General features: G+C 42.0%; 1 protein-coding gene across 6 annotated transcripts in view; it reads right to left on the reverse strand.

Moving 5' to 3' along the window:
- The window catches only part of RIN2 (Ras and Rab interactor 2), a 249,322-nt gene that overhangs the window by 169,580 nt on the left and 56,440 nt on the right, over positions 1-23,302 (reverse strand). The window contains exon 1 of one of the 6 annotated variants that reach the window (XM_023217767.1): positions 3,855-3,875. The exons of the other annotated variants lie outside the window; for them this stretch is intronic. The gene's annotated coding sequence lies outside the window, so the exon portion shown is untranslated. Of the gene's footprint in view, positions 1-3,854; positions 3,876-23,302 lie in introns of those variants that run through there. 6 annotated transcript variants of the gene reach the window in all.

Raw genomic sequence — 23,302 nt, forward strand, 5'->3', positions numbered from 1 at the left:
GAAATTATACAGATAAAGCTTTAGGGAAGCTGTCTGCACATGATATATAATAAATGGTAGGTAGTACAACGGTGCAGCGGCCAGGATGAGGCTCTTTCAATATCTTCCAGTTCCTCTAAAATTAATATTTGTCACTAAGACTCTGATGCATTTTTGTTACTTTTTATAATAATGTGATTATATACCTTGAATTTGGCAAAAATCAACAAAAATGTATTTAAGAAAATAGTTAAGTTCAGCAAAATTATAGGATGTTACCTATAAATGTAAAAATCAACAGAATTATTTAATGTTAGTAATGGAAGAGAAACTCATTATCTTCCTCCATCATAACAGCTACAAAAATTAAATAGATGAGAATTACATAATTCAACAAACATAAGGGCCATCAAAATTATATAACCCTAATAGGAGAAACGAAAAAAGATTTAGATAAATGGAGAGAGAAAGAGAGAGAGAGAGAGACAGAGAGAGAGAAAGAGATCATGGTCTCCTAATTGGTAGATTAGAAATACTATCCATGAAAATATTCTTTAATTTACTATCAATATTTAATGTAATTCCAATTAAAGTAGGCTCATAACTGTGAGGGATTAAGTTAGATCTAATTAGTTCAATTTTTCTGAAGAATGAGCTGGTGATCTGTAATGAGAATTACAAGTCTTTTCATGCACTAATATTTAAGTTACTAATGTGGAAATTGAGGATGAATCCTTTAATTTAGTTTTGGTGTGATGGCATAATGAGGAAATAGTCACTTACGAATTCACTCAAATTTTAGTTAACTGAAACAAGCATTTACCTGGAAGAAATGGGGGTATCTTATGTTCAGTGTTATAATTGCTGGAGCACTCAGTGCATTAATTCTCTAACCCACTTTGCCTCGAGGTCTGCAATCGACATGGATTGTGCATCATCCGATGTCACCAGATGATGCCAGTCATGGAAACAAAAGTGGCTGAGCTCAGACCAATGGTCTGTCCCTAAGTGCTTGGTGCAGAGCTCAGCTCTCCCTCTGGGGATGTAGAATAGGGGGACTTATCTGGTAGCCCGGGATACCAGATGGCCTGGCCATGCCCCAAAGGAACAAAGGCAGCCAGTCCCGGTCCTAGCACAGTGCCCAGAGCTCAGAGGAACGTGTGACAGGCAAGGACCCTGGATTCTCTCATCGACTGTCATCCTCAGAGGAGCAAGATGCAGACTCTTCTTCTGCCCAGGAACCTTTCCTTCTGTAGCTTTTCTGCAATTAAACAAGCTCATGGAGAGGAGAGATTTTTCTGCTCATCCTGGTTCACTAAATGGAGTGCTTGAAAAAACCTTGAAAAAATTTAAGTAATTCTGAGCATCCACTCAACTTCCCATTCATATTTGCTGTGACTTAAGCAAAGCAATGTAGGCCCGAATTTCAGAGAAGACGGCTTTTGAGATAAACTGACTTCTTTCTGTTAACTAAATATTTCCTTACTATTTGCTTTCAGGTACTGATTTATTTACCTTAGAGTATAGCTTGCTAAATGCTGATCTTTTAATCAACTCAGGTAAATGATGTGAAATTCGGTTTCTTTCTTTTATAACTCAGTACACATTTATTTATCTTTTTATCTGATCTTGTTTAAAGTAACATAATAATTGTTATTGAAGACTTTAAAATATTCTGCCCTCAAAAAATTTTAATGAAGTTGAAGGTAAAACCAATTACACATGAGCACTTCAAACCATAAAGAAGATTTATATACATTCCACACACATGCCTATAGATACAAACATTCACCACACACACACACATATATATGTATATAAACAAAACAAAGCAATGTGCTATAATTTACACAATTACTAGTGCTGACATGAAGATAATGATAGATGCAGTGTGGGAGTTAGTCTAGGAAATCCTTCCCTCCTTCCCTCCCTCCCTCCCTCCCTCCCTTCCTTCCTTCCTTCCTTCCTTCCTTCCTCTCTCTCTCTCTTTCTTTCTCTCTCTTTCTTTCATTTCTTTCTCTCTCTCTCTCTTTCTTTTCTTCACAGGGTCTTCCTCTATTGCCCAGGCTGGAACGCAGTGGTTTGCTTTTGGCTCACTGCAGCCTTGACCTCCTGGATCCTCCTGCCTCAGTCTCTCAAAGTGGTGGGATTGCAGGTGCGAGCCACTCTGCCTGGCCTAGAGTCAAGTTTTAAAGAAAATGATGAACATTGTTTATTATACAACTTAAAAGACAGAAGACTGGGGTGTCAGGTCTACATGTTACCACAAAAGATATGAATAATACAAAACAAAAGAAAAAACTAAAAAGACAGAAGATCATTCTGTTTTCCTAGTTTGCATATTTATGAAATCTGAAGACTAAATACAGTCAACAGGGCCAGCCATGAGGTGCCTCCCTTCATGCCAATATTCTTGATTTGCTCCTCCACTTTCAAGAGGGCAGGAGGGCAGGAGGAGGAGCCTGTCCGGAACCAGAGCATCAGGCTGGGTGGGAGGTTGCAGCTGTGGGGCGGGGCTGAATGCTGCTGCTTACTAGCTGTGTGATTTGGGTTAGGCCATTTGTCCTTCCTGTGCTTAGCAGGGTTCCTGGCACCAAGCAAGTGCCCCATAAACATGGGCTATCCCTTCTGCCTGCTATTTTCACCCACAGGCAGCCTCTACTTTGGCAAAAATGGGTCCCAGTTGCATCTTCTCCCTGAAGCAAAAAGCCGAATGAGGGGATGTGAATTTGCCCGTAGGTAATGCGCTGCTCATGCCAGTGGGTTCCTTCATGCTCTTTATAGGTGGGATATTTAGGGAGCTGCCTATGGGCCGATCCATTAATTAGGCTCTGACGGCCTGTACTAAGGAGATGAGCAAGAGTCACTAAATGATCCATAACCATTACACACACTACGGGAAAACCCTGCACCCAGCACAAGGTCCCTCCACATTCCCTGTGATGCTTACTTGTAGGTTACTAGGCCGCTGCGGGTCTCACTCACAGGGGATCCTTGTGCAGGTGATGTGGTGGAGGAAAGCTCTCAGGAGAAGGGGATGGGGGCAAGCAATGGGACCTCAGCAGGAGGCCAACCTCAGCCTGAGCCTGCAGGGAGCTCTGGGGTTTGAACTGCACCAGAGATTTGGTCCTGCACTGAGGCAAGGGGGCTGCGCTTTTGCACCCCTGTGCTGCCTTGCATCTCATGGGGGAGAATCTCCTGGGGAGGGAGGCCAGTTAGCAGCCACCACTCCCAACACAGTGGGGCACCAGCCCAGGCTTGATGATTTGGTGGGGCCCCAAGAGCACTGCTACACTCACTACTCATATATAGATACTTTCTGTTCTCTTCCTTGTGCATGTAAGACCGTAAAACCATGTACTTGAGAGCAAACTATTCTTGGCATTCTTGCTATTTTAAGAGCTCAACACGTTGTAAACAGTAACTCAGAAAAGCTGAACACCAAGGGACATTTGTACTTAACTGGCTTTTAAAAAATATAGGTTTTACGTGGACACAGGAAGGGGAAAAACACACACTGGGGTCTGTTGGGGAGTCGGGAGTGAATGGAGGAAACATAAAGGATGAGTCAATAGGTTCAGCAAACCACCACGGCACACGTATACCTTTGCAACAAACCTGTACGTTCTGCACGGGCCTCCCGGAACTTAAAGTAAAAAAATACATATATACACACACACACATATATGTTTACTATATATATAGGTTTACTCTCCATATATAGGTTTTTATATATAGGTTTACTATATATAGGTCTATAGTAAACCTTTCTATATCTATATCTATATCTATATTTAGGTTTTATTATGATTTTGTTTTGGCAAGGCCAGCATATCAGGAGATGACTACCATTGAAAAGACAGTTTGTTACTCACAGACTCCAAGAGGAGGGCTTGCCACACTGTCAGGGGCCACACAGGGAAACACCAGGGTCTGTTAGAGGCAGAAGGTGAGGGGAAATCTGTGGGCGGGAGCTTTCGCTGTGGTTTCCGTGGGGAGCAACATGTAGGACAGGGTAATCCGGCTTAGGACTGGGTGGTTTGAGTAATTTCGTTAGGCTCTGGAGCATAGGGGCTGCTGTGGTTTGAATGTTTGTGCCTCCTTCAAAATTCATGTTAAAACTTAATCTTCAGTGCAAGAGTGTTAAGAAGTGGGGCCCTTAGGAGGGGAGGAGGCCATGAGGGACCTGCCCTCATGAATAGATTAGGGTCTTACCAAAGGGCTTGAGGGGGTGAGTTGGCCCCTTCTGTGCCTTCTGCTGCATGAGGACAGAGCATTCGTCCCCTCCAGAAGATGCAGCAACACCTTCAAGCACAGAGCAGCCCTCACCAGACACCAAACCTGCTGGTGCCTTCTTCTTGGACTTCCCAGACTCCAGAACTGTGAGAATAAATGCCTATTGTTTCTAGGTTACCCAGCCTGAGGCATTTTCTTATAGCAGCACTGAGGGACTAAGGAAGGGGCTGTCCCTGGTTGTCTGCTACCTGGCCCCAGGGTGATCAGGGTTGGTGGGTCATGGCCTGGAATGTGGGAGCTCATGAAAGAGGTGGCTGGGGTATGGGCTCCGGAGTGGTTGGTTTGCCTTTGAAAGGCGTGCTTGAAGGTGAGTCTTGTTTACTATTTTCAAAAATTAGCCCTGGGAGGGACAGTGGGGAGCAAGAGGGAGGCAGTCTAGGGAGGTGGGGAGAGCCATCAAATTGCCACACAGGTCTTATCTCTGTAAAGGAGAGTGGGGAGGAAGGAAGGTTGGGGACAGCATCCTAGATCACCATGCTGGCTGAGAAAGGCTGGCGAGGCCATCTGTGAGTCAAGGAGCCAGTGATGGCTGTCAGAGGCCGCCCGTGTCTCTTGGGAGTGTGCTTGCCTTAGTATCCCTACTGGGCTCAGCCACTGGCTTAGAAATTCAGTGATGGGTTAGAGAGCACAGCAGGTGGTGCCCTCAGCTAGTCACATCCCCTTTAGTTGCAAATCTGCAGATACATTCTCACCACCACATAGTGTAAGGATGACATGCATCAAAACAGGTGAAGCCCTCGGAACATTGCCGGGTACATGGTGAACACTGTGTAAGGTCTGCTATTATTATTATTATTCATTGCTAGAAACATTATCTGTATGGTAGAACCAATACATGCATTTGTTTTTGTTTGAGTTTTGCTTTGTAGCTGTCTCCTACAGGAAGGAGAATCCATGTATTTTAAAAGTCTACGTCTAGGGTGATATGAACTATAACTATTTAACTTTCCACATGTATTTATTGAATCCACTATAACAAACTTACCGAATATAGCTCTTATATTTCTTTATCCTCCCTGGAACACTTACTGTATATTCAAGCTTATTGTACACGCTCAATAAATGTTTGCTGAATAAATAATGGGTTCAAGCATATCAGGGAAATTACACTGATATGTGTAATCTCAAGTACTTGACAGGCTTAACTTTATCGTTGAAATAAGTTCATAAAACAATCTCAGTCTACTCTTCCTATTCACTTATACCTATTTATTTTCCCAATACTTTAAAATAAAAAGTTTCACACAGCAAAAATGAAAGAATTTTTCAGTGAACACTCATATACACACCATCAAGATTCTACCATTGACATTTTACGATACTTGTTTTATCCATATTTTTCCATCTCTACCTCCCTCTATGCACCCCCAATCCATCTTATTTTTGGTGCATTTAAAAGAAAAACTTGGATGTCTGTACTTCCCCCTAAATACTTCTAACGTACATATCACTAACTAGAATTCAATTTTTTTCAGGTTAAAAAATGTTAATGTAAAAATTTATGTGAAGTTTTTAAATGAACGAAACTACTCTCAAGCACCAAGCACCAGACATCTCCTTGCTGAGAGCAGTTGGCAGCTGCACATTTCTAAAGTGAACTGGGTGCCCTGGGAGGGGGGAGCATCTACCTGGAGTGTGGCATGCTGGGGCATCTGTGTACTTCTCCAAGAGGCTGATGGTCACGGGTTGGGGTCTCCCGGAAGCAGACTTGGAGACACAGTTTAGGGTACAGGAGGCTTATTAAGGAGCGCCCATGGGATCAGTGCCTGTGGAATGGGAAGGAAGCAGGAGTGGACACAGGGACATGGAGATGAGGTTCAGGATTCAGGATGAGCCAACCTCATAGGGGTGTTCCAAGGTGGGCTGAGATGGCTATGCCATCGTACCACCACCAGCATCAGTCACTGGATGTGGGTGTCTCCGGGAATGGCATGACCCTTGCCTAGGCAGCCCCCTTCAGCCAAGGTACCCCTGCAGGGGCTGCCTGGCAGCTATTGACTCCCCATGATCAGCACTCCCAGCAGCTGGGCAACAAGTCCCTCCTTAAAGGGGATCTGGGGGCGCATCACAGTGTCTACCACACTAATGATACTGCATTCATTTTAGCGGCACATCATGTGGCAGTTGTTCATGCTTTATTCCATAGCAACAGGAAATTCCAGCCCAACCTCACTGAGAGTCCTGGAGACTGAATGACTGGCCTTGAGTAAGCTGTGATAAACATTTGCTGGTACGTTATGCACTGTGGGACGTGACATTGGAATGGGCTGAGGCTTATGGCTGACGGTCATATTATTAAGGTATCCCTCATGTGGCAGGAGGATGCTACACCTGAGGGAGCAGGGGGTCTTCACCAAACTGCACAATAATGAAGCATGAAAGGCCAAGAAAGGATTCCAAGGTAATGCCATGTAAGTAAAAGATGATTTGAGGCCTGGCATAAAAGTTAATGAAAAGCTAGCTTGGATTTAGATAACTTGGTAAAAGAAAATGTGAAGCTAGTTAGAGAAACCAGCAGTCTCATGACCTCACACAGTCATCAGGATTGGCCTTGACTAAAAAACAAATGGTTTCATAAAAATGATATTTTAAAATGCAAATTTCATCCTATTCTCCTTCCTTTAGAAAATATGTCTTCCTGAGGTGGACACCTGTCATTTGAGTATCCTCTAAATCTTTTGATCACAATCCCTATTTTGATAGTGTCTTTCAGGATAATTTCTGTCTTTTCAACATAGGATGCAAAAATAAGACAACAGAAACCTCATTTTATGGCCTCCTTGCTGCTGGGATGTGGCCATATGATGTAGACTCTACCAAGCAGATGGGCTCCTGCACAGCTTTGCTGGGAACTGAGTGATGCAGGGAATGAGACAGAGTCAGGGTCATCATTTTGTGGTCAGGGGCCATGGCAGAGCTGGAGTGGCTCTGAACAGCAACCCCTAGGGGGTCTCCTGATTCAGCAGCTTCCTGATCCCTTCCGCAGTGGCCAACCCCTTGGTCGGCTGATTCTGGTGGGCCATTCTGAGAGTCACTTGGGAAGCTCAGCCTAAACCCCACTGCTTGATCCATCCCATGACTCTGGGAACTTTGTTCATCAGTACCCCTCCCCGCCTAAACCAGCTAGAGGTGATTCTCTCATATGCATCTAAAAACCCTGACCAATACATTTTCTATCGCCACAACAGTGGATTTTGAACTTTTTAAGCTGGCGCACTTTCATCAAACACAATCGTCTATAGAAGCCCAGTATACAACGTAGATGATATACAAAATTGTCCTTCCCACCCTCCTCACTCTAGAGCTCTCTGGAGCTCCTGTGAACTCACCGCTGGGAGGAAGCATGGCTATTACAGAGGGTCCTTCATATACTGCATTCAATCCACTTTTTTTCTTTTTTTGGCTTAATCTCCTATCATGCCCCCAAACAAAATCCTACAAATTAATATATTAATCCCATGTGCAAGCACACCATACAACTTTGGGTTTCCATAACTGCTCATCTTCTCTTCTGTCTTCCTGGGATGTCTGTCATGAGTAGATCTGCCAGGAAAAATGCTCATGTACTCTTCGAACCTGATCAATCAGAACCTCCATGAACCTCTCACCCAAAACGTCCCATTACATAGGTGGCAATTTCAGTATCCTCTTAGCATTCATGGGCCTACTATTTCCAGAGGTAGCTCTATTCTCTGCTGAGGATCCCAGGTAATCTGCATGTTTGCTGAGGCACAAATTTGAATCATTAGTATATTAAGGGTGGTGAAATGCCCTGGCTTTTCCTTTCCTTCCACCCACCCTATCAACCAGGGCTTCACATGAGCCAAACCAAGCCTAGCAGGAAGCCAGTTAGCAAAGGGAGCCTAAAAAGATGTAGCCAGTTGGACCATCCCAATCATCATACAGAGCAGAACCAGCAAAAATGGACCTAGGATGGTGGAGGAAATGATCAGCTCTGCAGAACTTCCTAGGAGTCAGCAAGATCACAAGGAATGGAACCCTCAGTTAGAATGTGACCAAGAGACGGCATATTTTATCATGTTCCACTCATAAGAAACATAATTTTTCTTTTCTTTTGGAGAGTGCTAAGCTGTCTCTGTTAAGTCAAGGACAAATAAACCTACGCATCTACATAATGGTTTTCATGTTAGAAGATAATGGAGACGAATGGAGAAAAGAATAAAAGTGCTACTGTGCTGACAGGAAGCCACAGCCACCATCAACACAGGAAGTGAGTGATTCATTCCTGCTGCAGAAATCAGGCAGAAAGACAGGTGGCAGGTTCAGCTGTCCACACACATTCTCATAGTGTCTCTGTGATAAAAACTGCATAGGACACACACTTGACCTAACTAGTGGGCAGATTCAGCCCTCAGAAGGATCAGAAAGCTGTGGGTGGAGCTGCTATTCTCAACTTACTTCTGATTCACCGGGAGGAACTGACTGGGGAAGTGGAAGTGAGAGGCATTGTAAGAGAAAATTCTTATGTCATCCTTTCGTTCACAAAAGCTAGGAATGGGAAACTTAGTTGGGCTGATAAATTTTGTGGTTTAGAAACAGATATTTCACAAAGTTTAAAGGTGAGTTGGAGTCTATAAACAGTGCCCTCTTTCCCATCAAATAGAATGGGAAGTTCTTGAAAATGGGGTTCTGACGTCACAAATAAGTCAGTAGCTAAGAGGGAAAGGTATCACAAGCAGGTGTGTCTGCGCCTTTGCAATGAACTCACAGCTGGGTAGCACAGGAATATGGGTAAGGGCTTTGGAGGCCTAAGTGTACCCCAAACAGTGTGCTGGATCTGTATGAATAATGCCTAGAAGCCTACATCCCAGGAAAGAGGTATTTTACAAATAACACAAAGCTAAATAAAACCACAAAATACCTTTTTGAAAGTACTTTTGGAACACAGTGTGGTTGACTAGCAGCAGAAAAAAAAAATTAAAAAAAAAAAAGCAAATCTACTAAAGTCCTTGACTATGGGAGCAATTAATTTACATTAGCTGAACACCTAAAGGCTGTAAGACAGACAGGAAGAGGAGACCAGCATTAAAAAGCAAGACTGGGCCGGGCACGGTGGCTCAAGCCTGCAATCCCAGCACTTTGGGAGGCCGAGATGGGCGGATCACGAGGTCAGGAGATCGAGACCATCCTGGCTAACACGGTGAAACCCCGTCTCCACTAAAAAAAATACGAAAAACTAGCCGGGCGAGGTGGTGGGCGCCTGTAGTCCCAGCTACTCGGGAGGCTGAGGCAGGAGAATGGCCTAAACCCGGGAGGCGGAGCTTGCAGTGAGCTGAGATCCGGCCACAGCACTCCAGCCCGGGCGACAGAGCCAGACTCCATCTCAAAAAAAAAAAAAGCAAGACTGGATCCTGAGGTCAATTAGGCAGTCGTAAGAGTGTACCTGGATCTTCTACAGGCATTTTCTTTTCCAATCTGGAGGACTCATGAGACACGCTATGGTTAAAAATTAAATGAATGTGAGATTATTTGTGATCACCTTCAAGCATTCAGAAGAATTGAAGAGGGCTGGATAAAGTCGGTGGATAATGTTGGTCCTTGGCTTCAAAAACAGAGAAGGCAGTAGACTCCTCCAGCTATAAAGCTGTGGGTTCAAGGGCCGTTTTAGAGATGATTGCTCTTGGGATTCTTTGCAAGATGGTGTATCTCAGCCAAAATGTGGTCATCTCCAGGGTCCAGTTTGGGTTTCCCAAGACAAGCTACGTCAGTTTAGCCATACTCCTTATGTACTTGGCAGGGCTATTAGACTAGAAAATTAGAAAAAGGCAGGGTGTGGTGACTCACGCCTGCAGTCCCTGCACTTTGGGAGGCCAAGGCGAGCAGATCACCTGAGGTCAGGAGTTGGAGGCCAGCTGGCCAACATGGCGAGACCCCATCTCTACTAAAAATACAAAAATTAGTTAGGTATGGTAGTGCATGCCTGCAAATCCCAGCTACTTGGGAGGCTGAGGCAAGAGAATCGCTTGAACCCAGGAGGTGGAGGTTGCAATGAGTTGAGATTGCGCCACTGTACTCCAGCCTGGGCAATAAGAGCGAAACTCTGTCTCAAAAAAAAACCCAAAAACAAATCAACAGAAAAACCAACAACAAAAACAAAAATAAAATTAGAAAAAAACTGTTGCGTGGATCTGAATTTCAAAAAGGGAGCTGACAAATAATGACACCTTTTTAGCAAGAAAAAAAATTGAGTATAAGAGGATGACGAGAAAATAGTTAAATGCCTGCACACAGGAGCCACAGTTGATGGATTGCTACCAAGCAGGAGTAGGCCCCAAGATTCCCTCCATGCCTGTCCTGCACAGGATGTTTGCTAAGAAGGTAAACCAGGATAAGGATTAAACAGAGGTTAAGCTGATAGATAGATGACTTAAAGTAGAGAGAATGACAAACTTTATAAATCAGTGTTTCCTAAACACCAGTCATTCATGTACTGCCTTCGCAATGCCTGCTGCCGAGTATCACACAGGATTGTGAATTTTCCTTAAATTGACTCTCTTTTCAACTTAAATCTACAGCAGAAGAAGCTAATGGATATGATGTGCCAATTACATCCTTGCTATGGCTCTATGACTATGAAAACAGGGAAGGGCCATCCCAGGGAATCACTAAGGGCGTGACTTTGAGCAGTTACTTAGTTATCCATGCCTTAGTTTCATCTGTAAAATGGGTATTGAATGAAACAGTTCATGAAAAAGCACTTCTCAGCACAATGTTCATAATATAATAAATGATTAACAAATGCTAGCTATTCTCATAATTATAATTTATTATTAGATTAGAAATTATAAGAATTTTTTTAAAATCCTGGCTTACTAAGGTCAAGATAAAATGTGTTCATGCAAATAGTCACTCACCTCCTTTTACAGACTACACTGTTTAGAAATTATAGCAAACTAAATAAATGCATGCAAAACACTTTGCAAGTTAAATTATTGTTAAAAATATTAACCATAATAAAACATATATTAGCATGAGCAACAAAGAGTGACCATAAATCATACTTTGATACTATAAACTAAATTCATAAGAATTAAACAATGAAATAAAATTATTACAAAATGCTAATCTGAGTTCCAGCTAAAAATCTTCAGGGCTGTACTTACAATGGTTGTTGTAACATGCTTTGGAAAGATGGGACCAGATGAAATAATTAGGATACAAAATACAACTCAACTGGCTGAGACAACAGGCTCACAAATGAGATGTAGCAGAAATAAATGCAAAATCCTGTGAGTGGGGTTACAGACAACATCACCTGAGGGTGCACTGAGGCAAGGTGCAGCCCACTAGAAACACAGGCGAGAGGGTCTTTGGTTTGAAGCTCAGTAACAGGGTTGTCCAAATCCCTGATGAGCATCTGGGCTTATCCAGGGCAGTATCCATATTTGTGGAAGTCCTGTTCCATGTGTCCTCAACCTTCAGTGAGAATGAAGGGCTTGAGTGAGCACCCATGGTGGGATTTTGCAACACTGGATTGAGGCAAGGAAAGAACCCAGGCAGTGAGAGAACAGGAACCTGGCCACAAAAGGCCCAGCTGAAGCACCTAGAAAAGTTTAGGGTAAGAGAGGACTGGGAAGGGGAGAGGAGCGGGGCAGGAGAACTGTCTTCTGAAAGGGAGGCTCCATCTGCCTGGATCAAGCTAAGAAAGACCTGTCTAATGACCAGAGCTGCCCACACGTGGCAAGGATTGCTCTGGAGGCAGAGGGCCTCTGACCGCTGGGCGACCCTAGGACATCCACCAGGTAGCGGGGCTGCCAAGAAAGGTTTAGTCCTGGATCAGATTTCCTAGAGGCAGAGTCTGAGGTGGAGATTCAGATGCATAAGGCATATTGGGAGGGTCTTGTATGGAAGTGAGGAAGGCAGGTAGGAAAGGAGAAAGAGCAGAGTGAGTCAGTGGTTGCAGGGAAAGTCTAGCTTGGTCTCATCCCCAGGGAGCTCGAGAGCATGACTCACATCCCACAGTTATCCCACTGGCGGCGAGGCGGGGCGTGCTGCCTGTTATGCTTTGGTGCCAGTCAGTGTGTCTGAGTGTGTCCTCCTGGGTGAGGAGGTTCTCGTGGCCTTGAGCAGGCCTTAGAGAAGAGGGCCACTGAGAGCCGTCACATTCAACTCCCACCATGGCCGGAGGAGGACATCTGGGTGGATCAGCATCCAAACAGTGATATAAGAGGGTGGCCTTCGAATGATCCTCTCCAACTGGAAGTGATCATTGACAGGACCTAACCGAGTTTCTGTAACTAATGTCTTCAGTTCATTTTTCAAAAACTCTTCTAGACCATTTTCCTTCTCCTTGGCTCCTGTTGTGTTCCTGCCAGCCAGAACTCATGAAAACCTCTCTTTTTGGGATTTTAAGAAGTTCCTGCAATGGTTACACAGTCCATGTCACATACGGAGGATCCAGGTCTCAGGGGGCCTTAGAGTCATTGTATTCTGGAAGCCCCCTTTAGGAGACAGAAAACGAAATTACTAATGCAAACTGCCCGCAGGACTGGGAGGGATCTGGGCAAAAGAAGGGCCTTGAAGGACATGAGTGTCACTAGATACACCATAAATCTACATCTGCCTGCGTTAATTTTTGCCATATCCACAGAATAGTGTACTATTATTTAAAAACAAATATACCTAACACCCTAAATAATAATAATGATGATGAAATCACAATTTGATGTACTAGGTACATGTATTTTAAATAATCTTAAAATAAACCCCTAAGCTCAAAAAAGATGTTCCATTTAAAATTATCTCATGTTCACTCAAGGGCACAGGTGCGTCTCGCTGATAAGCGGTGGTAGCAAACTGTGCGGGAAGCTTCCTTCTCTGCCGTAGGTTTATTCTTACAGGAAGGAAAGGGAAAGGCCATTGAGAGGGAGCCTAGGTGAGGCTCCTGAAATAGGATCTCACTCAGGTCCAGTATGCGAATAACTTTCATACAATTAACTCAGCACATCCGCATACCAGCCCCTGGGTGGGCATAGAAGCAGACAGAGTAGATGTTACCACCATTCATTCACTTTTGCTCAGAGAATGCCAAACAGCCACAAAAGAGTTAGATGAGAACTTCATTTGGTCTTCAGATTCCAGGGCACGAACACTTTCACTATCTTCTGCTTCCTCACCACATTCACTGCCAGTCAGCTTTGACATTAAGGTGAGAAACTTCAACAAGCAGTAATGTCTCCTTGCTATGGCTCTATGACTATTAAACCAGGGCTGGGCCATCCCAGGGAATCACTAAGCAGTTACTTTGAGCAGTTACTTAGTTACTCCGTGCTTTAGTTTCCTCATCTGTAAAATGGGCATTGAATAAAAATAGTCCATGAATAAGCACTTCTTAGCACAATGTGTGTAGTATAACAAGTGATTAATAAATGCTAGCTATTCTAATGATTATTTATTATTAGAAATTATTAGAAATATATTTTTTAAAATCCCGGTTTACTATGTGGTTAGGCCAAATAACATGTATTCATGCAAATAGTCACCTCTTTTTGCAGAGTACATTGTTTAGAAATTATAGCATACTAAATAAATGCATCCAAAGCACTTTGCAAGTTAAATTATTGTTAAAATATTAATCATAATAATGCATGTATTAGCATAAGCAACAAAGAGTGATCATAAATAATTAAAACTTCACTATGTTCATCCAAATAGATGTATTTGGTGCTTTAACATCTGAATTTGTAATTGTGTGTGTGTGTGTGTGTGTGTGTGTGTGTGTGTGTGTGTGTATTTTGCTCTCAGTGTAAATCAGTAAGAACCTATCCTGCCTAGAAGAATAGGTGTCATTAGCAGAGGTCTTACCAGTGCTCTAAGTAATTCTAATACCAGATGGAATGAAGACATTTGGAGGGGATCAGGGATAGATGGGCAAGGGAGCGTTTAAGATGAAATCAGGATACCTGTTTAGAATCTATTCGTGGCTTTTGGAGCTCATTACTTCCTGAGTCTCTTCATATAGATAATGGGCTCTTCCATCTATTCTATAGATTCAGCCTCTGAAAATTCTTGCCATTCTTTGGATTCATCTATGCTAACTTCATTTATAAGCTCTGAGAAAACACAGGAAGCCCAATCAAAAGAAAGAGTACTGCCACTCTCATTGTTCAGACGTAGGCAGTTCTCACCCCACTGTCTCGGTCTTGAAGAGCTAGTCAACATGTCCCAGGCCAGTCTTGCACCATTTCTAGTCTGCAGATCTCCCAGCAAGCTCAGACCTGTGAGCCACCTGGAAACAAATACATTTGAGTCCATTTTAAAGGCTGGAACACAGATCAGAATGGACTTCATGGGTCTGAAGATTCCGGAGACAAAAATATCTTCCAAAAAGTGGGAGGAGAATAAGCCACATTTAACCCTGGTTTCACCTTTTCAGTTCTACCTTTTGCAGCGTAAGCACTGAAGATGGATAACACTTGGCCCACAGTTCACTCAGCCATTCTTCTACTTAACAAACATAACTGAATATCTATAATGTCCCAGGCAGTCAATGTGAGATAACAGACATATGAAAATGCAGCCCTTTGCACCCAGACACTATCAACAAGATCACTGCTAAAACAGATCTGTGACCAGTGCAAAAATGGAAAGTGTAAGTTCTGAGGGAGGCTCGAAGAGTGTTGCAGAAAAAACAGTCTCTGAGTTGAGCCTGAAAGGACAAGTAGGCAGAGGAAGGGATTCCAGGCAGAGAGAGAGAGAGAGGGCGAGCACCATGAGTAATGGTCCCCAGAAGTGAGAAAGGAGCAAGTGGTTTGGAGAAGCTACACATCCAATACTGCCCACTCTTGCTGGAGCCTCAAGTATCCTGCAGAAGGGGAAGTGGGGCTGGACAGGGGCAATCAGATCATCCTTAGGCCATAGAGACAAACTGAGGTTTGATCCTATGGGGAATGACGAGGCCCCCACTGAATACTTCTGAGTAGGAGAGTGACATTGCGGATGGCCAAGCAGGTAGGGGAATGATCGTACACATGTGAGATGAATGGAAAAGGGTGGGGCACATATGGGCAATATATTTACGGGATACAGGATTTGAGTTTCCCTTAGGAAACGTGAGCGGGTAGTGGTACAATTCACCAAAGTAAGACATCTAGAAAGATAGGAGGTATGGTGGGAGAAAAATAAAATACTTGAACTTTGGACCAGCTAAATTTGAGGAGCCTGTAGGCCTCCCAAGTGGAAATGATCAAAGGATAGTTGGATAGATGAGTATGGAGCCGAGACATACAGTCAGGGGTGGAGAAACAGAGTTAGAGCAGGCAGGACCACCAGTGGATGAAAATCTTGGTGGAAAGCCAGACAACCCATCCAGACCAGCAGCATCAGCCTCATCTGCAGCAATGTTCAGCAGCCAATTCACATCAGTTCACACCGGCCCACAAGAGCCCATTACTAAATATGCAGCAACTTTGCAGGCTGGTTGTGAAACCCTGGGGAGCTTGATGGGAGTATTTATACCACATGGAAGTCAGCAAATGCTATAAATTAGGTCTGCTTGCTCCACAGCCCATCCTAGAGCTGGCTACCAGTCTATGGTGCACTTGAGAAGGAATTATAAATGCCAGTTATCAGCCCCCAGCCCAGATCTATTGCATCAGAAACCCTGAGGGAGTTTTCACCAGCTCTCCAGGGGACTCAGATGGGAAAGTGAGAGAACGCCAGCTAACCACAGGAAGTACATGGTCCACACTGGCCCAGGAAGACCAGCCTGGCCTAGAACCCGCTGGAAATGCACCTGAGGCTGGGCTGGCTCAGGGAGACCCCTGGCTTGCTTTTGGGGGACTCTAGACCACAGAACCCAGAAACAGACTGTTGACAATTGGCCAACATCTCTCCAAGTCTGTGATAGAAGTAACATACCCAGACCCCTCGCCCACACTTCTCGAATTTCCTAAAGTAAATTATCATTTTTTGTCTGTGTTTTGAGGGGGTTTAAGAGGAAAAGTGACAATTTAAGAGTCTGTAGTGCATTATACTACTTTTTGGTGATAAATTACGATGTTAAAATCTCACTCACTGAGAAAGGCTACGATGGAGTCCCTTAAAACTGGCATCTGTTCATTTGCCATTTAAAATGACCTTATTTAGAATCAGGCTTTGTTTTCTGGTTTCACCTTTCAAATAAATAATCATAACATTGGCCACTTGATCTTACTAGTCTTTATGACTGTCACAAAACAAGGTTAACAGCAACGGGATTAACAGTAAAAACCAATGTTGATGTGAAAATGGCAACAAATTGCCTAGAATATTAGAGATACATTTTGAGTTGTCTGTTTGAGCCTTTTAAATTTAATGAGAACCATATAATGTCATTGTTTTATTTTAATACTTATTTGATTACAGTAATTTGATACTCATCAGACCAGAAATCTTGAGTTTTTATTTGCATTTGCATTTATGTGACTTTGAGAAAGTTATTAAATCTCTTTGATTATCTATAAAAATTGAAAGTTTGGATTAGATGTCATTTCTGATCACTTATCACTCACAGCTATATGCTTTTGCTTTTTAAATAAAAGTATATTTTCAGCTGGGTGTGGTGGTTCATGCCTGTAATCCCAGCACTTTGGGAGACTGAGGCAGGAGGATTGTTTGAGCTCAGGGGTTTCAGACCAGTCCAGGCAACATAGTGAGACACATTTCTACAAAAATAAAATAATTAGCTAGGCATAGTGGCATGTACCTGTGGTCTCAGCTACCCAGGAGGGTGAGGTGGGAAGATGGCATGAGCTTGGGAGGTTGAGGTTACAGTGAGTTGTGACTGTGCCATTGCACTCCAGCCTCAGCGAGACCTTGTCTGGTACATATACAATGTCAATCGTTAAATATTCTGTAAATATTAAAACAACACAAAAGTGTATGAATAAAAGGGAAAGTCCCCTCTTGTTACGAACTGAATGTTTGTGAACACCTGTGTTAAAGCCCTAATCTCCACTGTGAAGTTATTTGGAGGTGGAACCTTTGGGAGGTATTTAGGTTTAGATGAGGTCATGAGGGTGGGGTGCTTATGATGGCATTAGTGCCCTCAAAGAAGAGACACCAGAGAGCTTGCTGGTTCTTTTTCTCTCTGCTGTGTGAGAAGATGACTGTCTGCAAGCCAGGAAACGGACCCTTATCAGAGCCTGACCATGCTGGCACCTGGACCTTGGACTTCTCAGCCTTCAGAACTATAACACATATATTTCTGTTGTTTAAACCGCGCAGCCTATGCTATTTTGTTATGGCAGCCTTCTAATCCTTTCCCACCTAGAAATAAATTTCATCAACCATTAAAGATCTGTCCTTCCAGACCCTATATGTATGCCCATGTGCACACGAACACACACATTTTTATATGAAGGGATCATACTGCACATACTGTCCGGAGATGTGTATTTTACATGTGATAATATAACATGGACATCTTTTCATGTTAACACAAATATATCCAGCTCATCCCTTTCACACTTGTGAAATGCATACAATAATACATTTAATCAACTGATGAATGTTTCAGTTACTTTTAATTTTTGCTGTTTTTGATATTTTAAAAAATGTTGCAACCTTTTTTTCAAATATCTTTTAATCTATGCCCAGTTACTTTCTTTTTCTTTTCTTTTTCTTTTTTTTTGAGATGGAGTCTCGCTCTGTCGCCCAGGCTGGAGTGCTATGGAGCCATCTCGGCTTACTACAACCTCCGCCTTCCAGGTTCAAGAGATTCTCCTGCCTCAGCCTCCTGAGTAGCTGGGATTACAGGCATGCACCACTATGTCAGGCTAATTTTTGTATTTTTAGTAGAGACAGGGTTTCACCAGTTGGTCAGGCTGGTCTCGAACTCCTGACCTCGTGATTCGCCCACCTTGGCTTCCCAAAGTACTGGACATGCCCAGCTATTTTCTTATATTAAGTTCTATAAAATGAGTTACTAGGGCGAGGCATATGCAGTTTTAAGAACTTGTGATGCAAGGATGCCCATGAATTCACACTCTTGCCAACCATGAGCATAGATTGTTCACTTTTTTGCTCATCTGAAAAGTACAATATAATACAGTTGTGCATTGCCCAATGACATTTCAGTTAATGATGGACTTATATACAATGGTGGTCCTATAAGATTATAATGGAGCTGCATTATACAGGTGTACTATTTTTAAAAAATCTTCTATACCATATTTTTACTGTACATTTTCTATGTCAGATATGCTTAGCCTTATGTTACAATTGCCTAATGGTATTCAGTACAGTAACATGCTGCAGAGGTTCATAGCTTAGAAGCAATAGACTACACCATATAGCCTACCTGTGTAGTGGCTCTACCATTTTTGTGTAAGTGCACTCTACGATATTTGCACAATGGCAAAACTGCCAAATGATTCACTTCTCAGAATGTATCCCCATCATTAAGGGATGCATGACTATACTTCACTGTTATGTAATTCACATTTTTTGATTCTGAATGATGAATGATGAATGAACAAACATATTTAATGTTTTCTGGAGAGGAGATATTCAATAGTGATGGAGTGCTCAGGCTCCAGAGCTGAACTGAGAGCTGTTGAATCTTGGCTTTGCCCCCTTGTCAGTGGTGAACCCTAGACAAGTTATTGAACCTCAGTGGGCTTCAGTGTTCTTCTTTTTGATTCATTGATTTTATTTAAAAAAATTATTGTGACTTTTTCAGTTTTTAGTTTCATCGAAACTATACAAAAAATCAAATAGATCCATAAAGATTATTCACATAAAAAGCATTTCTCCCCACTTCCCTCTCCTTAGAGTCAACCACTTTCAATCTTTTTAGCTAATTGTGTTGGTGCTATAATCCAAATGTTTGTGCCCCCCGCCCCCAAATTTATACATTGAAACCGAATCCCCAATGCAATAGTATGAAGAGGTAGGGCCTTTAGGAGGTGATTAGGTCTTGAGTGAAGCTCTCATGAATGGGATTACTGCCCTTATAAAAGAGGCCTGAGTGAGCTTGTTTGCCCCGTCTGCCAAGTGAGGACACAGCTAAAAGGCTTCATCTTTGAAGCAAAGGGTGAGCCTTCCCCAGGGACTGAGTCAGCTAGCACCTTGAACTTAGGATTTCCGGGCTCCGGAACTGTGAGCAATACATTTCTATTGTTTATAAATTACTCAGTTTAAGGTATTTTGTTAGAGCAGCCGGAATGGACCAACCCAGTTAGTATTTACTTCCAAGTAATAACACATGTATTGCAACTTCTGGAATTTTCAGTTTTAGACTGTTGATTCCCTATTATGAAAGGCAAGGATTGAACTCTGGTTTACCACCTCTACTCCCATCCCAGCTCTAGCAAATGTGCACACTTCTTGTCTCCACCTTCTCTATATGACTATGTCTCCATTTTCTCTACATGATTATATTACAATCATGCCAATATTGTTATGTTGTAATTATGCCAATATTGTATTCATCACTGAAATACACAGCATATTATGATAAATGTTCCTCTCTTGAACAACTTAATATTGTCTTATTTTTAGTTTTTATTTACTTTTCTCTTATTCATCCTGAAATTTACAAATTTTCTAAATCTTCTTTCAGTTATTCAGATGCATCAGGAATTGTATCAATGTCCTCTTGTCTCAACAGAACATGGCTGGCAATCCTCTTTTATGCAGAGGTTAAGGAGTTATACTTCCTATATGTTCAGGAAATATTCGATCGGGCTTTTTATTTGTGTGACCCAGTTCTGATTGCAAGGCAACCACGTGCAACTTCTACCCGGGTGTACTGTTTTTTGTTCGCATTTCCACCTCAAGCTCTCCATGCTAACAGACACCTAAAAAGCCTGAGGCCTAGCAGCTAAGGCAAAAATTGTTTCCCAAGGCTACCCAAGGATCAGACCAGAATTTGATCTTCTGACACCACGTTTGGCCTATTTAACTGGTTAACCATTTGTCCCTGCTCTTAAACTGCTCCAATTCCTTAAACTTGTAGAGCCTATACTCTGAACAGGAAAATTAGAGTTCTCGTTATTGCAGACATAGCCGCCAAAGCCCCTTCAGGTTAGGTGATATCAAATGGAGGTAGGGTCACATCTACACCCTTGGAACAGGTGATCACAAACTATTAATCAGCAATGCTAACTGCAAGTGGAAACTTAGGGAGAATAATTGATTATGGTTAAGGCATGACTTTAGGAATTCTTTGTCAGTCTAGCTTATAAAGAAAAATCCCTTGGTTTGAAATTTTCTAAAATTAGACTCAAAGAAGTTAGATAAAAGTATATTTGAGATAAATGAATCTGTTCCAAGTTTTTCAAAGCTGCACCAATATAGTAAGGTTCAAGCTATCCACAAATATTATTTATATGCCACTGGCAAGGGGCTGTGATCAACGTCTGTTTCTTGAAGGCAGAAGTGTGACCCAAAAGCTTCTTAACCAAATAAGACGTTTATGTTTTCCAACATCAAATTTGCCCGTATGTTATCAAGATGAATCCAAGGATTGCTACAAACCATATGAACCCCTAAAGGGAAGCTTTCTTACTTCCCCAAAGGAAGATGCTACAGCAACTTTCATCATTGCCCAAAGACAGTTGTTTGAGCTGATGCTGACCACAGCATGCAAGGCACCTTGCTTGGCAGTGACTAATCAGTTTCCCACAGGACTCTGTGGTATAGTGGGCTCCAGAGGAAGTCAATGGCAATGAATCACAGTGCTCAGGAATGAAAAATACAGCTGTGATTCACATTAACTCAAAGAAAAGGTTGAGGGGAAACAAACCTAAAAATTAAAACCACACACACGCACGCATCAGCAAATACCACACTGAGCATGTCAGTGTAGCTTCTGCTTTTGAAAAGTCCAAAGAAGAAAAAGAAAAGCAACTTTTCAAAACAAAGCCTAAGAAATCTATTCATAGCAAGAGTGAACTTGTATAAAGCAAAATGTAGTTCCATAAAAAGAAATAAATTACTTTCAGTGAACTTGGTTTTTGTTATAAGAAAAAGGGAGCCAATGTATTGTTTTTGGCCTAATTTCAAATATTCCTATGTATACCTTCTTTAATTTTTATTGACTACTATCAAACTTTTAAATTTTAGCATTTGCTTAAATTACTTTATCTTTGTAAACAGAATTCTTGCCTCATTATAGGCCTTCTCTTAACTAGCATAAATTGCTTTCTCAATATTGAATTATCTAGGAACACAAAATAAGAAAGTGCAAGTTGGATTCATTGTTGTTAGACTCAACAAGCAATTAAAAAATAAATAAACAAAACACAAACCTCAAGGTTATTAGGACTGATCACTTTGAAACCTGCTGGAAATACTGCAGAAAGTCATAGAACTCAGAGCCAGTTAATAATCCACACAGATACAAATTGGAGTTTCTTTGTTGGTGCTTAAATGGATAAATATTACATGACCAAGTTTATAGAACATAAAATGAAGTTAACATTTGGATAGGATTTGGTTTATTCTAGCACCAGAAATGGCCAAGTGAATTTTAAAATCAGTGTAGAGCAGGGCTGGGCATGATGGCTCATACCTGTAATCCTGACACTTTTTGGGAGGCTGAAGTGGGAGGATCACTTGAGGCTAGGAGTTCAAGACCAGATTGAGCAATATATCAAGACCATGTCTCTACCAAAAAAAAAAAAAAAAAAAAAAAAAAAAATTAGCTGGGTATGGCGGCATGCACCTGTAGTCCCAGCTGCTTGTGACCCTAAGGTGGGAGGATGCTTGAGCCCAGGAGTTCCAGGCTGCAGTGCGGTATGACTGTGCCACGGCACTCCAGCCTGGGTGAAAGGGCAAAACCCTGTCTCCAAAATACAAAACATAAAATTACTTTAGACCAGAGAGTGAATGACTTTAATCATGTAAGAGGTGGACGCTTTAGGTGGACATCTGGGGTGGGATATTCTATGACCACACCAGTTGTTGTTAGTGATTGTTGTTGTAATCAGTGATGTTAGAAAATAAACGTGTCATCTTGTTTTGGAAGGCAATGCCAATCAGTGACGAGGCAGAGTCAGACTTGTGGAAGCACTGGGGAGGGGGGTGGGAGGAGAGGAAGGAAGGGGCAAGTGTGCACTGTGACCTCCTGTCCACCTACCAAACATGGGTCCAAACACCCCAGAGAGCTGAGCCCCAGGCAAGCGGCCTGGGTTGGACCTTACTTAACATGATTTATTTTTGTCTGATTTTTCCAAGCCTGATAGTCTTGTTGGGCCAAGATAACCAAAAGCCTAAAGTCTTCACTTTATATTTTATTGTGTGACCTCATAAACACACATTTGCCCTTCATTTGCCAGTAAGAACATAACAAAACAAAGCAACATTAGAAACAGCATTTTGGGCTCAAATGCTTTCTTCTCTGTTTCATGCATGTGATGCCACTATTTTTCTATTCTGACCTATTTAACACATTTTGCTATTTACCAAGACTGGAAGAGATTATTCATCATTTCAAATGACCCATCTGGAAGGCATTTTATAAACATGTCTAGTTTTCTATAATTTATTTATATTTCCAGATATCAAAATTCCTAAAATACGTTGAAACCACACCCCAGATAATAAAGACTATGTATTATTTTCCAGTTGAATTTTTTCAGTGTTTTTGGTAACAAAATTATGATAAAACAGGTGACACAATTAATCCTGTGGGACATTCAAACCCAGAGCTTTTTATATATTTAATGTGACTTTTTATTTTAAAAAAATACATGTTTGTTATAGAACATTTAGAAGATATAAATTTAAAAAGCTACAGGTCTATTTGTTAATCCTTTGGGGTACATCCTTCCAGAATTTTTATGCACCCATCTGTCTCTGCTTTTTTATTGTGTTTTACTTCATTTTGTAATTCCTATTATAACCTGACATGTATTACGTATTTATTTGTCCAATTGTTCTAATCTATTTCTCCCACTCGAATGGAAGCCTCTTAGGGGAAAGTACTCTGCCACTTTTGTTCACTACCAAGCCCCACTAGCCTCACGTAGTATCTGGTACATATTAGGTGTCCATAAAAGAAAGAAAGAATGAATAGTTG

This window comes from Piliocolobus tephrosceles, chromosome 20 (genome assembly GCF_002776525.5).
Source record: "Piliocolobus tephrosceles isolate RC106 chromosome 20, ASM277652v3, whole genome shotgun sequence".
Classification (NCBI taxonomy): Eukaryota; Metazoa; Chordata; class Mammalia; order Primates; family Cercopithecidae; genus Piliocolobus; species Piliocolobus tephrosceles.